This window comes from Monodon monoceros, unplaced genomic scaffold, assembly GCF_005190385.1.
Source record: "Monodon monoceros isolate NGI ecotype Baffin Bay Population unplaced genomic scaffold, NGI_Narwhal_1 Super_Scaffold_11, whole genome shotgun sequence".
In the NCBI taxonomy this organism is placed as follows: Eukaryota; Metazoa; Chordata; class Mammalia; order Artiodactyla; family Monodontidae; genus Monodon; species Monodon monoceros.
This window is the reverse complement of record NW_021703767.1, coordinates 36,893,666-36,907,187: the sequence shown is the minus strand read 5'-3', so window position 1 is coordinate 36,907,187 and position 13,522 is coordinate 36,893,666.

The following is a 13,522-nucleotide window of genomic DNA, read 5'->3' as shown; positions in this document are numbered from 1 at the left end:
AATGATATCTGCAATCCTTTACAAATGCAGAAGCATAAGAATAAATATTCCCTTATCCTTGTAGCATATAAAGTAGTATATAATAATATGTCAAGTGCATCCACAAAATAATGGAAAATACATAATCAGCTCAGTAGTCACAAGGAAATAAATCATGTAGTGACTTTTGAGAGTTTCTTTCTTCATGCACAGTTAAAATGGTTAACTTTAGTGAGTGCCTTTGCTATTTTTGAAACAGCATATAAGATTAGCATCACCTATGTGCAAGAGGTTAGAACATTTAAAATATAGTTTTGTGTGTATATATGTATATATATATGTGTGTTGCTTATATGTGTATATATTTTTGTATGTATGTATACATATTCAACCAAAATATTATAAGATGCTAGTTTTTCTTTCAGTAGTATTTTTAGTTCTCTCTGACCAAGCAAATGTGGACTTACAAATATGGAAGTTGGATAATTTCTAGTTCTGCTTGATAACCTATATCTAGATAATCTGTATAAAACACTGCTTTGTATAGTGAATAACATGTTGGAATTTCTACTTTTTTTTTTTTTTTTTGTGGTACGCGGGCCTCTCACTGTTGTGGCCTCTCCCGTTGTGGAGCAGAGGCTCCGGATGCGCAGGCTCAGCGGCCATGGCTCACGGGCCCAGCCGCTTCGCGGCATGTGGGATCTTCCCGGACTGGGGCACGAACCCGCGTCCCCTGCATCGGCAGGCGGACTCAACCACTGCGCCACCAGGGAAGCCCGGAATTTCTACCTTTTTAACATATTAGTTATTTATTGGTTCTAGTAGACTTCTTAAATGGATTTCTCAGGACCTGTTGTTTAACATGTGAAGAAAATGCATTGAAATTTGATTACATGGACAATTGATTTTTATATTTTTATTGTATATCAGTTAAATCTAAATAAAAATAGTGTACTTTTTAATATTCTCTTCTACACAAAACTGTCAGTATTTTTTTTCTTTCTTTCTAAGGATTTGCAATGCAATAATTCTATAAATCTTTCTTAACTCCTGCAAGGATGGTTGATCTTTAGAATGCCATTGAAAATGAACTTGTGGAACAGGTAATTCTTATGTGGCAAACCTATTTGCACACTGCTATCAGCATTCAATGACAAGATATAAAAACTGTCATAGCAATTCATGTGAAGAACATCACATCAAATAACATCATAGAGGACCACTGTAACCAATGATAACACATTTTTTTCCTGATCTTATTAATGCTATACATGTAGTAAATTATTCATCTGATTGCATACTATAAAATCTACATTTTATTCATACTACGTTGTATGTTCCTATAAATAATAAACACACATACACACCAGTTTCCAGTGCATTAAGTTCCAGTGAGAAGAAATATGAGACACAGGCAGAATTGGAGAGTGTCTGACAGAAGCAAACCTTTAATAACACATGGCATCACTGTAGTAGTTCTAGCCAGCAATTCCACAGACTCTTAAATCTAAATTAGTTAATGGTCCTTGTCAGCAGCCTGTAAGTTCTAGGGAGGCTGCAAAGTATTTCTTTCTTCCAGTCACAGAGAGCCTTGACTAGAGTGAAGGATATTGAGGAAGTAGGGCATGTGTCATCAATGAAATATATTGGATCTCTAATGTATGTCTCCTAGAAACTGTTATTAATCCCAAGTTTCTCAACCTAGAAGTAGTCTAGCAGCTGCCAAAGGAAACAGTGGTAGTGGCAATTAGAGCAACTGAGGCTTAAAAGGTAAATGTCTTCCAGGCATGGATAATTGATTGCTAGAGCTCAAACAAAACCTTCTACTTCTGAATATAAACCTACTTTAAAACAAAACTAAATTTCCAAATATGCAATGACTTTATTACATGGCAAAATCTAGTTATATATGTCCATATATTGAAAAGAAAGTGTTCATATGCTCTGTGATCTTGAGCAAGTTACTGAAAGTTTTTGGCCCCAGTTTCCTCTTCTCTGAAACAAAGATGACAATGCATAACTTGTAGAATTGTTATGAGTAAACATTTTTTATACTTTTAAAGCCCTTAGGAAAGCGCCTGGCAAATAGAGGGTATGACATAAGTGCATGGTAAATAAATCCAAGAGAGAGTTGAGAAAACTAATCACGGAAAGCTCAGATCAAATGAATGACTGTTTAACTAAGGAGATGGCATGAGGCAGATCCCAGCCTTGCCATATACAAGCTCAAGGTTCTTGAACAAATTGCTTAACCTTGCTAAACATCATCTGTGAAATGGAAATACCACTTGCTTCTTAACAATAACTCAGAATTAAAGGAGCAAGTGCCTGTAACCTAGTAGATTGAACAAAATAGATGTTCAGCACCAAAGAGGTAATATTATCCAGGCTTTCTTGTCAGTAATTAGTGCTGGGCTTATCTCTGGGTTACTTTCCAGTTGTCATCCTTGTAACCTATGCTGAACCTGATTCAAGCTTCTGTCAACACTTTGATAGCAAAAATGTTTCTAGGCACTGCTTCTATAGTGCAGGCCTAGTGGAAATGAAATTGTTAAAAAGAGAAACTTCGGAGTGCTATAGCGAGAGGCATGTCTGAAAGTATAACCTAGGATGTTACTTGGAATCAATGACTTTCAAAAAGTGGAGAAAACTTGCTCTGGTCGAATTCAACTTAGAAGGTTTTTTTGTTTTGTTTCTATCAAAATCAGAAGCCAAAGAAGACTTGGCTTACTCATTAGAATGAATAAGGTGCAGTTCTATATAGCACAGAGCTACAGTTGATAAAGTCTCTACATTTGAGTTTAAAGAAAGAGCAAGTGCAAACAGAGAGACTGAAGTTAGTATCCAAGTAGCAACATAAGATAATGACCATTTTGACTCAGATTCATTTGCAATGGAGAAAAAGATCAGTTGATGACAGAGAACATGGATGAAAAATAAGATATTCTGCAGAAGACTAGGTAAAAACATGGATCTTAACAACATCTAACTGAAGGGTATCAGCTTTTTTTTTTTTTTTTTAATGTAAAGAGCTGCATGCTAACATGAAAGTCATACTGGATATTATGCGGTGTTTTTTGAATGAAAATATTTATGCTGCATAAATATGTATAGTAGGCATGTGAACTTCAAGAAATTAACAGAAAGGCAAGAGAAGATGATGTAATACATAAATAGAAATATTCTTGAAGTGTTAATGAGGAAAAGAAAACAGATCAAATAATTGAAGGGATTGTTCCAGGGATCTCACAGGAAAAGAAAAAATGGAAGAAAGTATGACGACAACTACAGGAAAGTTAATTAATTTTCCTGTTGCCCCTTCAGTGGACTACAGAATATAAGTTTGGAAATAAGCAAAATAAAAATCTGGATAAATACAAGTGGTACCATATATCCACACACAATTATAATAGCTACCATAACTGAGTGTAGCATAATCCTGCAGAGTCCTACTTAGGAACACAATTTGCTATTGGAAAAATATCAATCTTGGCATTAGTAGATTAGTCATGGGGAGCTCATATGATCCCAGAGTAGCCCTTGGAGATATAAACACCTATACTAATCTTCAATTTCAAATATAAGATTTTGTCTAAATATACAAATGAGATAATCTTGTTACCAATAAAATAAGAGATGCATAATTTCAAATACCCTAGAGTAATAATCCAAAGACCTTATTACAGTAAAAAAAAAAAAAAAGAAAAAATGAAAAGAAAGGTGGTATTAGAATCTGACAGAACTGAATTTAAAACATGACAAGACATTCCATTTTTCCTTACCTTGAGGATTTTAACAGTGTAAGCCTAATTAATTCATTTATTTATGAAAAAATATATTCAATGTTTATCATATATTAATATATATGATAAAGACATAAAACCCACAGTCCTGTTCTTGAAGAAATCTCTGTTTAGTGAGGTAGAAGAACAGTGAGCAGATACTTATACTAGAGTATTATACATGCTAGGTGGATATGCATAGAAAGGGCTATGTTCAAGGCAGGGATCTAGGGGATTGAGGATGTGGTTAGGTGTTTAGGAGGAAGTAAAATTTTAGCTAGACTAGGAAAGCTGATATGAAAATGGAGCCATTTGTTCAAAAAGGGTACAAATACATGTAGAAGATAGCATTTTAAAAGTTATAAAGAGATCCATATAGATAAGGTGTAAATATGGATAAACTGAAAGGGAGCAAAAGCATGCAATGTTATGTAATTTGGAGTTAATATTGAAGCCTGTAGGAAGCCACTGAAAGATTGTCAACAGGGGAGTGGAACGTTTTAGTAAATCACTTGGATGATGTAATGGATGTAGTTTGTGCTCTGTCTAGATAGCCTTTTCTGAGCCTATTTCTTCCCAAAACTGCTGCTGCTGCTGCTGCTGTGGCTCATAGTTATCCCCTTTAGAGAACTGCCCTCATCCGTGGTGACCTGCTATACCCAGTATGTTATGCTCCTCTCTGTCTGGAGGTCTCCACAGGCAAAACAACTGACTGACATGGAGGTATCCAAGCACACCTCATATATATGGGAGTTCAGTTCCAGACAACTGCAGTAAAGTTGTGTAAAATAAAGTGAGTCACACAATTTTTTTGGTTTCCCAGTGCATATAAAAGTTATGTTTATACTATACAGTTATCTATTAAGTGTGCAATAGCATTATGTCTGGAAAATAATGTACATATCTTAATTTAAAACTGCTTTATTGATAAAAATGCTAACCATCATCTGAGACTTCAGCAAGTAGTAATCTTTTTGCTTGTAGTGTCTTGCCTCAAAGTTGACAGCTGCTGACTGTTCAGGGTGATGGGTGCTGAAGGTTGGGGTGGCTGTGGTAATTTCTTAAAATAAGACAACAATGAAGTCTGTTGAATTGACTGACTCTTCCTTTCAGGAACAATTTCTCTGTAGCAGGCAATGTTATTTGATGGCATCTTACCCACAGTAGAACTTCTTTCAAAATTGGAGTCAATCCTCTCAAACCCTGCCACTGCTTTACCAACTAAGTTTATGTGATATTCTAAATCTTTTATTGTCATTTCAACAATCTTCACAGCATCTTCACTGAGTAGTTTCCATCTCAAGAAACCACTTACTTTGCTTATCCATAAGAAGCAACTCCTCATCCATTTAAGTTTTATCATGAGATTGCAGCAATTCAGTCACATCTTCAGGCTTCACTTCTAGTTCTAGTTCTCTTGCTATTTCCACCACATCTTCAGTTGCTTTCTCCACAAAAGTCTTGAACCCCTCAAAGTCATCCATAAGGGTTAGGAATCAGATTCTTCCAAACTTCTGTGAATGTTGATTTTTTTTTTTACCTCTTCCCATTAAGAGTGTGAATGTTTTTAGTGGCATCTAGAACAGTGAATCCTTTCCAGAAGATTTTCAATTTACTGTGCCCTGGTCCATCAGAGTAATCACTAACTATGGTAGCTGTATCCTTAATAAATGTATAATAATAATAAAATAATGTAAACAATAAGACTTGAAGTCAAAATTACGCCTTGATCCATGGGCTGCAGAATGGATGTAGTGTTAGCAGACATGAAAACAACGTGAACCTCACAGTACATCTCCATCAGAGCTCTTCAGTGACCAGGTGCATTGTCAATGAGCAGTAATGTTTTGAAAGGAATTTTTTTTCTGAGTCATAGGTTTTAGCAGTGGGTTTAAAGTATTCAGTAAAACATGTTATAAACAGATGTGCCATCATCTAGGCTTTGTTGTTCCATTTGTAGAGCAAAGGATGAATTGATTTAGCATAATTCTTAAGGTCTTTAGGATTTCAGAATGGTAAATAAGCACTGGCTTCAACTTAAAGTCACCATGGATGCATTAGGCCCTAACAAGAGAGTCAGCCTATCCTTTGAATCTTTGAAGCCAGGCATTGACTTCTCCTCTTTAACTATGAAAGCCCTTGATGGCATCTTCTTTCAATACAAGACTGTTTTGACTACACTGAAAATCTATTGTTTAGTGTAGCCACCTTTATTAATTATCTTAGCTTGATCTTCTGGATACCTTGATGCAGCTTCTACATCAGCACTTGCTGCTTCACCCTGCACTTTTATGTTATGGAGATAGTTTCTTTCCATAAACCTCATGAAAGTTTGGCTTCAAACTTTTCTTCTATAACTTCCTCAATGCCCCAGCCTTCACAGAATGGAAGAGAGTCAGGGTCTTTCTCTGGATTAGGCTTAAGGGAATATTATGGCTGGTTTGATCTTCTATCCAGACCACTAAAGCTTTCTCTATATCAGCAATAAGGCTATTTCACTGTCTGATCATTTGTGTGTTCACTGGAGTAGCACTTTTAATTTCTTTCAACAACTTTTCCCTTGCATTCACAACTTCCATTCACTTGAACACTTAGAGGCCATTGTAGGGTTATTAATTTGCCTAATTTCAACACTGCTGTGTCCCAGGGAATAGAGGGAGCAGAGGAGAGGGAGAGAGATGACGGAACAGCCAATCTGTCTAGCAGTCAAAACACACACAATATTAATCTATTGTTTGCCATCTTATAGGGCACAGTTCATGGTGCCTCAAAACAATTACAATAATAACATCAAAGATCAGTGATTACAGATCACCATAGCAAATATAATAATAATGAAAAAGGTTAAAATATTGCAAGAATAAACAAAATGTGACACAGAGACACAAAGCGAGCAAATGTTGTTGGAAAATGGTGCTGATAGACCAGTTTGATGCAGAGTTAGTACAAAAATTCTATTTGTAAGAAAATGCAATGTATGTGAAGAACAGTAAAGCAAAGTGCAATAAAATTAGGTATACCCATACAAGGTTGGCAAAAACAAGCACTAACCCTATACAGCAGTTCCTGCTCCAGCACACCCTGAGGGATCAGTATGAGTGTAGATATGCATAGAAACAACCACATTCTGGCCTATCTTTTCTCTCCATCTGTATCCTGTATCCATCATTTCCTTTCTGTGGAGAGCATTCCCTCAGTGAATTGTTTGTGCAGCTATTTCCAAGTATGGATTTGTTTTTAGAAACTCCAAATGAGTCATGTATGTAGAGGATGGGCCTGAATGGGAGACAGAAGTTTGGAGAGAAGAGTTAATTTCAAAATCAGAATAATTACAGAATTCTTACTAAAACTCACATAAGAAGATAAATGAGGACCAGAACTAAAGCATAGCACTTAGACTACAGAAAATGGTATAATTGCCAGAGATACTAAATGCAGAGTTGACGGGACTGAGAGGTATGGGATAAGGGAGAAGGTAGTGTCCATCTTTGACATCAGGCTCTAGTTATTGGTATTAACATTTACTGAAAAAAAATAATGCATTTAAACAATTTATGTAAACATTCAAACACACAGAAAACAGAACTGAATTTTTAAAATATACATTCACTTTTAAAGACATAAAAAACAATAGAATAGGTGTCTGGATTGGGAACAGGAATTGAGGATGAGGATAAAGGAGAAAAATATAAAATCAAATGAGAGGGTCTTGTACTAACAAATAAAAATAAAAGGATATAACTTGAAGGATGTAATTAATTCAGCTTTCCATTTCCATACAGTTGAAGTAGGAAAAACAATTTAAGAGACGAGAACAGAGTGAGTGAAGGAAATTTGATGAGAAAAGAGCTTATTTATTCATTACATAGATGTGTCTACTAGAATGTTGAAAATTCTAGACTCAACTTTAGAAAATTTTGATTCCAACATATTCATCTGCAATGGGAAAACACTTACCACACATGGTGAGAAATTGCACTATATGCAAAAATACCAAGCCCTGCCTCTAACACATGAACTCAATAAATGTCAATTTTCTCTTATCATTCCTACCCTATTGTTATTGTGATTGCATTTGATTGTACATCAACAAGTTGAAAATGCTGCTGTCAGTTTGTACAATTTCCCTTATTCCCTAATATTAGTGTTTTTGAATTTGCTGTTTGGTTCTGCTCAACTTTTCTTTTCTTTTCTTTTTTTTTTTTTGCGGTATGCGGGCCTCTCACTGTTGTGGCCTCTCCCGTTGCAGAGCAACAGGCTCCTGACGCGCAGGCTCAGCGGCCATGGCTCACGGGTACAGCTGCTCCGCGGCATGTGGGATTTTCCCGGACCGGGGCACGAACCTTTGTCCCCTGCATCGGCAGGCGGACTCTCAACCACTGCACCACCAGGGAAGCCCTCAACTTTTCTTTTTACCTGATCCACTTTTAAACTAAGGACTCCATTTTTTGCAGGCACTCTGCTTTGCTCCTACCTGATCATTTCAGCCAATTCATACAACTTCCTTTACATCTTATTCATTTACCAACAAACTTGACTAACAAGTATAATCACTTCATCAATCAATGCATCCTAAATTCTTTCTGTGGGTGGGGTGGAGTGGGAGAGAAATCTGCCATTCTTGATACAATTTCCTAGTTTTAGACACTGAAATTTTACTTCCTGATCTCTGCTTGTTAGCTGAGAAACAGTAGCAAACTATGATAAATATATCTAAGATAGTATTAAGTCCCTTAATATAAAGAAGAGGAAACCAGGCCCTAATGATTAATTGATACCTATATCTATCTATCTATCTATACTCAGATGGAAAATAGGGGTGGACCATTATCATTATATTTGGATTGCCACAGTCTCCTGTTTGATTGTTTTGATGTCACATAAATGTATCTCATAGGAGAAGATCCACAGCATCTCATAAGAGAAGACCCAATTCCAATAGCAGCATTTGAGGCCCAAATGGCTTGCAGACTATGTGGAGACAGCAAACTGAAGAAAGATTCCAAACATGAGGGCTAGAAAGAGATTGCACAATTAATCACACCATAGCCAGAGCTAAATTAAGAGGTCCCAGATAGCCAGAACTTGATACCATGCTCCTTCTTATAATCTAGACCAGACGGCATTCACTTCAAGCCAAAGAGTTAAGGACAAAGAGTAACACTAGAACCTGAGAGAGAACAGGGAAAACACTAAGATTGAATATTGAGATGGTGACTGATAAATTCATCCTTGTGGTTTTAAGTAAGGATGATCATAAAGCCATGCCCATTCTCCATGTGTTCACATGCACGCACACACACACACACACACAGATACACACTATACAAGGCCTACCAGGAAAGAAAATCTTTCTATATTAATGATAATTTGCCATGCCTACTTAAATTATATCATTCAGAAAGAGAGGGTTAGTGTTAGTGCAGTGGTTTCCAAAGGTTTAATTTTTTTAATTTTCATTTTTTGACATTAATAAATATATTTATAACATTACACAACATGAGTGTATAGACATTTAAATGAAAATAAATATGTGACTGAAATGATAATAGAATTACTTATTCTACAATTTCTGTTGTATTCTCCCTTTCCTTATTTTTTCTTTTTTACTATTCTTTTGTTTTCCTTCTTTCTTCTTTTCTTCCTTCTTTCCTTCCTTCCTTCTGTTCTTTCTTTCTTTCTTTCTTTCTTCCTTCCTTCCTTCCTTCTATCCTTCCTTCCTTCCTTCCTTTCTTTCTTTCTTTGCTTTCTTTCTTTCTTTCTTTCTTTCTTTCTTCTTTCAGGACATTGGACCACCAGAGATCTCCTGGCCTCACATAATATCAATCAGTGTGACCTTTCCCAGATATCTCCACCTCAATGCTTAAACCCAGCTCCACTCAATGAACAGCAAGCTCCAGTGCTGGACACCCCATGCCAAACAACTAGCAAGACAGGAACACAAACCCACCAATTAGCAGAGAGGTTGCCTAAAATCATAAGTTCACAGACACCCCAAAACACACCATTGGACTTGGTTCTGACAGCTATAAAGACAAGGTCCAGCATGATCCACCAGAAGACAAGCACAAGTCCCCTCCACCAGGAAGCCTACACAGTCCACTGAAACAACTTTACCCATTGGGGGAAGACACCAAAAACAATTGTAACTATGAACATGCAGCCTGTGAAAAGGAGACCCCAAACACAGTAAATTAAGCAAAATGAGAGGACAGAGAAATACACAGCAGATGAAGGAGCAAGGGAAAAAAACACCAGACCAAAAAAATGAAGAGGAAATAGGCAGTCTATCTGAAAAAAGAATTCAGAGTAATGATAGTAAAGATGATCCAAAATCTTGGAAATAGAATGGAGAAAATATAAAAAAACTTAACAAGGACCTAGAAGAGCTAAAGAGCAAACAAACAATGATGAACAACACAATAAAAGAAATTTAAAATCCTCTAGAAGGAATCAATAGCAGAATAACTGAGGTAGGTAGAAGAATGAATAAGTGACCTAGACAACAAAATAGTGGAAATAACTACTGCAATGCAGAATAAAGAAAAAAGAATGAAAAGAATTGAGGAGAGTCTCAGAAACCTCTGGACAACATTAAATGCAACAACATTCTAATTACAGGGGTCCTAGAAGAAGAAGAGAAAAAGAAAGGGATGGAGAAAATATTGAAAGAGATTATAGTTGAATATTTCCCTAATATGGGAAAGGAAATAGTCAATCAAGTCCAGGAAGTGCACAGTGTCCTATACAGGATAAATCCAAGGAGAAACCGCCAAGACATATACTAATCAAAGAATCAAAATTTAAATACAAAGAAAAAATATTATAAATAGTGAGGGAAAAGCAAAATAACATATAAGGGAATCCCCATACGGTTAACAGCTGATTTTTCAGCAGAAACTCTGCAAGCCAGAAGGGAGTAGGACATATTTAAAGTGATGAAAGGGAAAAAACTACAAATAAGATTACTCTATGCAGCAATGACCTCATTCAGATTTGACTGAGAAATTAAAAGCTATACAGCCAAGCAAAAGCTAAAAGAATTCAGCAACACCAAACCAGCTTCACAAGTGCCAAAGGAATTTCTCTAGGCAGAAAACACAAGAGAAGGAAAGAGCTACAATAACAAACTGAAAACAATTAAGAAAATGGGAATAGGAACATACATATTGATAATTACCTTAAATGTAAATGAATTAAATTTACATTTAATCCGCCCAAAGGACATAGAGTGGCTGAATGGATACAAAAACAGGACCCATATATATGCTGTCTAAGAGACCCATTTCAGACCTAAAGATACATACAGCCTGAAATTGAGGGAATGGAAAAAGATATTCTATGCAAATGGAAATCAAAAGAAAGCTGGAGTAGGAATACTCATATCATGTAAAATAGACTTTAAAATAAAGACTATTACAAGAGAAAAAGAAGGACACTACATAATGATTGAGGGATCAATCCAAGAAGAATGTATAACAATTGTAAAAATTTATGCACCCAACATAGGAGCACATCCATACATAAGGCAAATGCTAACAACCATAATAGGGGAAATCAACAGTAACAAAATCATAGTAGAGGACTTTAACACCCTACTTTCACCAATGGACAGATCATTCAAAATGAAAATAAATAAGGAAAAAAAAGCTTTAAATGACAAAATAAACAAGATGGACTTAATTGATTTTTATAGGATATTCCATCCAAAAACAACAGAATACACTTTCTTCTCAAGTGCTCATGGAACATTCTCCAGGGTAGATCATACCTTGAGTCACATATCAAGCCTTGGTAAATTTAAGAAAATTGAAATTGTATCAAGTATCTTTTCTGACCACAACACTATGAGACTATATATCAATTACAAGAAAAATACTTTTAAAAATTACAAACACATAGAGGTTAAACATTATGCTACTAAATAACCAAGAGATCACTGAAGAAATCAAAGAGGAAATCAAAAAATACCTAGAAACAAATGACAATGAAAACACGATGACCCAAAACCTATGGGATGCAGCAAAACCAGTTCTAAGAGTGAAGAATATAGCAATACAATCCTACCTCAAGAAACAAGAAAAATCTCAAATAAACAAACTAATCTTACACCTAAAGCAATTAGAGAAAGATGAAGGAAAAATACCCAAAGTTAGCAGGAGGAAAGAAATCATAAAGTTCAGATCAGAAATAAATGAAAAAGAAATGAAGGAAATGATAGCAAAGATCAATAAAACTAAAAGCTTGTTCTTTGAGAAGATAAAGAAAATTGATAAACCATTAGCCCGACTCATCAAGAAAAAAAGCGAGAAAATTCAAATCATTAGAATTAGAAAAGAAAAAGGTGAAGTAACTACTGACACTGCAGAAATATAAAGGATCATGAGAGATTACTACAAGCAACTATATGCCAATAAAATGGACAACCTGGAAAAAATGGACAAATTTTAGAAATGCACAACCTTTTGAGACTGAGCCAGGAAGAAATAGAAAATATAAATAGAGCAATCACAAGCACTGATATTGAAACTGTGATTAAAAATCTTCCAACAAACAAAAGCCCAGGACCAGATGGCTTCAAAGGCGAATTCTTTCAAACATTTAGAGAAGACCTAACAAACACCTATCCCTATCAAATTCTTCTAAAATATAGCAGAGGAGGGAACACTCCCAAACTCATCCTACGAGGCCATGATCACCCTGACACCAGAAGGATTATACACCATGATCAAGTGAGGTTTATCCCAGGGATCCAAGGATTCTTCCATATACACAAATCAAACAATGTGATACACCATATTAACAAAATGGATGATAAAAATCATATGATCATCTCAAAAGGTGTAGAAAAACTTTCGACAAAATTCAACAACAATTTATGATAAAAAGCCATCCAGAGAATAGAAATGGAGGGAACTTTTCTCAACATAATAAAGGTCATATATGACAAACCCACAGCCAACATCGTTCCCAATGGTGAAAAACTGAAACCATTTCCACTAGTATCAGAAACAATACAAGGTTGCTCACTCTTACCATTTTTATTCAACATAGTTTTGGAAGTTTTAGCCACAGCAATCAGAGAAGAAAAAGAAATAAAAGGAATCCAAATCAGAAAAGAAGAAGTAAAACTGTCACTGTTTGCAGATGACATGACACTATACATAGCGAATCCTAAAGAAGCTACCAGAAATCTACTAGATCTAATCAATGAATTTGGTAAAGTAGCAAGATACAAAATTAATTCACAGAAATCTCCTGCATTCCTATGCAATAATGATGAAAAATCTGAAAGAGAAATTAAGGAAACACTCCCATTTACCATTGCAACAAAAAAGATAAAACACCCAGGAATAAACCTACCTAAGGAGACAAATGGCCTGTTGCAGAAAAGTCTAAGACACTGCTGAAAGAAATTAGAGATGTTACAAACAGATGAAGAGATATACAATGTTCTTGGATTGGAAGAATCAATATGGTGAAAATGACTATATTACCCAAAGCAATCTACAGATTCAAGGCAATCCCTATCAAAATACCAATGGCATTTTTCACAGAACTAGAACAAATAATTGTACAATGTATATGGAAACACAAAAGACCCTGAATAGCCAAAGAAATCTTGAGAAAGAAAAATGGAGCTGGAGAAATGAGGCTCCCTGACTTCAGATTATACTACAAAGCCACAGTAATCAGGACAGTATGTTACTGGCACAAAAACAGAAATATACATCAAAGGAACAGGATGGAAAGCACAGAGA